Genomic DNA, 4,359 nt, shown 5'->3' with positions numbered 1-4,359 from the left:
TCCTCCTTTTCCTGCCCTGCACAGACTACTGGTTTCTATGGAAACAGGCCCAGGAAGGTTCTGCTGGGAGGCCAAGGCCACTACTGCTGGGAGGGAGGGGGCGTTGGGACGGTGGAGTTGAAAGTAAGAAACAGGAGGTGAGTTCTAGCTGTTTTCAGAAAGGGACAGACATATTGGGACTGAGAGTTCACTTTAGGGGCAGGGGTGGGTAGGTGAGAGGACCCCAAGAAGAGGAGCCAGGGCTGTACTTGTGTGATGTGACCGAGGCAGGGTTGAGGAGCTCTTTTTTGTTCCTCCAGTTCTCTGTGCTCCAGACATCTAGGCAAGCCCTCTCTGTGAGGGAATTGGTGTGTAAAAAAGGGAGACAGGCAGTACCAAGATCTCTGTCCTTTCCTATTTCACATGAGACTCTATGGTTTTACCCCTCCTGGGGACAGGCCCACTTGAAAGAAAGAGGCGCCCAGGAAACTAGAAGGCTCCTAGGAAATAGGAGGGGCTATTGAAGTGGGCATGGGTATTCAGGGCTGTTCAGGAATCTCCCTTATTCTTCTGGAGCTAGAGCTGGCCAGAGACCAAGGTGTGGCAGGTATTTTTGTGGGATCCCTCCCTGGCACTTCCTCTGAGGAGTTGGGCGGGGTGGAGGATGGGGGGCTGGGTTCTGCAGCTTCCTCCATCCATTCCATCCATCCTATCGGAATGCTGTAGTATGAAAACAAGAAAGTAGAAGTGGCCAAGTAAGGGTTGGGAATAGAGAAGGGGGAAGCAGCCTAAGGAAGGAGGGGCCACGAGAGGGGTGGGTGGGTGGGGGCAGATGTGTGACCCAGGGCAGGCAGGGAGCTTCTTAGAGGCTTGATTGTCAGCTCCTGGGAAGTGAGCGCCAGCCCCCAACCCTCCCACCTCAGGCAAACCAGCCTCTTGGTCAGGGACCATTGGAAATCTCAGAGTCCAGGGAGAACCTCTATCGGGGTCCCTTGGGAAGGGCCCTCCCAGGTTCTCAGAGGGTTCAGCAAAGCTTCCCTGAGGAAGAGGGGGGGAGAAAAAGGGGTCTCTTGGGACCCTAGGGTTTCCTGAACCTAAGCCATTGGCTTTCCCTTGGCCATAGCCCCCAGCATAGCCATTTCAGTGTTTGCTTATTTTGGTTATTTTCTGATCAGATATTTTGGCACTGTGCACACTGTCTCCTGTTGCCATGGCAGCCGTGACAGGGGCTGAGGCACCGTGAGAAAAATACCAAAATTAATGAGTGAGCGAAAGTGCATCCGAGAGAAAAACAAGGTTAAAAAAAGAGTTAAAACAGTAATGAAAACAGGCTTCCCAGCTCCACAGCAGAGCAGCTGCTGAAGCCTCCCCAGAGCAGCAGCCCCCGCCCAACCTCGGGCTCCTGGCATCTCCCAGACCTCAAGGCAGAACTCACTTGCCTTCCCCCACCCAACCGTCCACAGCCGCAGCAACAGCCACTCTGAACTGTCTCAAGCATAACAGTAGATCTGCTCCAACAGCAGATCAGCTCCTATCTCAGGTAGCATCCTGCCTCCCAGAACAGCATCCCAGGGAACAGCTTCTCATCTCCTAGGCAACAGAGTCTGGGCTTTGGCTTCCACACAACAGTGGTCCAGCTATATTACCAGGAAATGGCCTCCCAGCTACACTTGAGCTTCAGAGCTATGGCTGCGGGCATAACAGCATCCCAGCTTTGAGTCCTGCACACAGTAACAACCCAGCCACAAGCCTGGGCAACAGCATCTTAGCAATAGCCAATCCCTGGTATGCTCTCATCACAACTATAGCTTCAGGACCAATAGCATCCCAGCTACAGTCCTACACACAACAGTAGCTCTGCTCTTATCCCAGGAAACAGCCTTCCTCCCAGGTACAGGCTCCTAGCAACAGCCTCTCATCTCCTAGGACCTCCGCAATGGATCCAACTACAGCTCTACCTACATCATATTAACAGAGAACAGCTTCTTGGCTATAGCTAGTCTCAAGTGTGCCATTCTCACTCTATAGCTTCAGGCCCAGTGGCATTTCAGTTATAGCCCTGCCCTCAACATGCACGCACAAACACACACACATACATGGCTTGGCACATACAGCCTCTCCAGTAATCTGACTATTTTGGCTATGACCTAGGTACACCAGCCTCATAGCCTCGCAGCACTATCCCAGCTGCACTCAGAAGCAACAGCCTTTCTGTCACAATGCCAGGCCCCACAACATCCAAGTCCTTTTAACCATAGCCCATTCCAGGTACACATATATCACAGCACAAGCCTTAGGCCACAGCATTCCAACCTTTTTCACATCTAGAATCCCCCAGGCTCTCATTCCTGGCCACAGTCTCAGCTGGTACCTCAGGCACCATCAGATTCAGGAGCTCCCCAGTGCTTTATTTGCCAACCAGGTCCTCCTCCTGGTTTGGTATGGGACCTGTGTGGTATGGGCCTGGCTTCTCTCCTCCTCAGTGCCACCTCCCAGTCCTGCCCTTCTTTATGGGGAAGACAGCCCCACCCCAAAATCTACATGGCCCCAGGCTCAGGTCCCCAATAGAGCCCAGCCTGGCCCTTAGGGTAGGAGGGGATGGACAGCAGGGAGGGAGAAGAGTAGCTCTGCTTGCCCAATTCTGCTTCCACCACTTGGTGCAGGATTTGGGTTCGGTGGTGGTGGAGGAAAACATCTGGGAGATTAGCATTTCCTGCCCAGCTCTGCAACTGCCTATCTTGCTCAGTCCTGAGCAAGGGAGGAGAACAGAGGAGCCTTTGAATTGCTCCCAGCACGCAGACTGGGGAGGGTTCGCTGCAGTGGGCAGCGGGCACATGCTGGGGGCAGGGAGGCTGGGGCAGCTCCTCTGTGGAAGATTTCTTCTGTCTCGGCCACTGATTCCTTCCTCAGAGCTGTGCTGTGATGGGGAGAGTATGAGTTTTGCAGGGGACAGAGGGAAGCCACTTAGGGAAAGAACTTCTTTTTACTAGCTCACCCAATCTCCCATCCAGAGCCCTCCAACCCAGGCCCCTGGGTAGGGCCCAGAGCAGGGCCCCGGCCCGACAGGGAGTCTGGTGGGGAGAGGCTATCCTGGGAGAGAACTTGGGCAGTCCTTGCTTATTCCCTTAGCCGGCCAGAGATCCCAACTTACCTGAAGAGTATTCCACAGAGAGGCCAGGAATGAGAAGGGAAGGAGGCCGAGGGAAAACGCAAAGGACAGAAGAGTGGTGGGGACAGAAAAATGGGGGAGGGGGAGAGAGGGAGGAGGAGTCAGAGGCTATGGCAGATCAGGGCCCGGCAACCAGTCATCCCATGGCCGGCCTTTACGCACCCAGAACCACTGCCTTGCCAGGGACCCCCTTCCTTACTCTTCTCAAGGCGAGCGCCCTGCTTAGGCCTAAAAGCGAAAAGCCAGCGCTCACACTGAACTGGGGCACCTGGGAGCCTCCAGTACCAAAAACCCTGAGCGCGGTGAAGGGAGTCCCCAGGCTTCGCAGGGACCTCTAGATGGCGCCAGAAAGCCAGAGCTGAGCAGGAGGAAGCGAGTATCGGGAGTGTGAGACGCTGCGTGTGACACCCTGTGTGACTCGGTGAGTGTGAGTGTGACAGGGGGCGTACGGCACTGCGAGGGCGTGTGATACAGTCCGTAACACAGTGCGGCCTCCCGGGACACGGATCCGTGTGGCTGGCAATGTGTGTGTGTCACTGGTAAATGTCTGGGGACGCAAGCTCCATGCCTCCTGGAGGGCAGGTGTTTGGAGGACCCTCGAATACCCCGATCTCCAGCGCGTCACCTCATTCCCACACTCGTACGTCCCCCCCATTTTCCTTCTAGAGGAGCCCTCGGGCCCCATTACCCTCCGCCTCCCACGGTCCCCTCCGCAGCCCCACCTCCGCGGCTGGCTGCGGCCGCCGAGGCTGACCGCTCTGCGGCTTCGGCCAGAGGGGGAGGGGTGGACTTCCCCGAGCGCAGCGGGGAGGGAGGGCCACGTGGGGTGATCGGGGGGTCTGGGAGGGAAGAAGGCGGGTCCGGAGGAGCAGATGCCCCGCGAAGGAGGTGCCGGGGGAGACACTGCCCGAGCCTTGGTGTCCTAGGGGGCAGGGTGGGGGACAGGTGCTGGAGGGAGGTTGGACAAGGAATGGGGAGGGGGCACAGGTGGGGGCCTGGGTAGGAGGAGGGTCGGGTGAGGAGCCCCGGGGGGGAGCCCGCGCGTCCGGACCCCGGGTCGCGGGGAGACAACAAAGGGGAGGGGCCCTGGCTGTGGGGATTCGTGCCCGGGGTCCCCTCCCGGAGGGACCGGAGCAGCCCGGAGCTCCGCCTCCTGGCGGGGCGGGCGGGCGGGCCGGGAGGGGGGAGGAGGGGGCGGGCCGGCTGTGCGC

This window comes from Manis javanica, chromosome 14 (genome assembly GCF_040802235.1).
Source record: "Manis javanica isolate MJ-LG chromosome 14, MJ_LKY, whole genome shotgun sequence".
In the NCBI taxonomy this organism is placed as follows: Eukaryota; Metazoa; Chordata; class Mammalia; order Pholidota; family Manidae; genus Manis; species Manis javanica.
The sequence above is the reverse complement of the archived record's forward strand: the minus strand, read 5'-3'. Positions refer to the sequence as shown.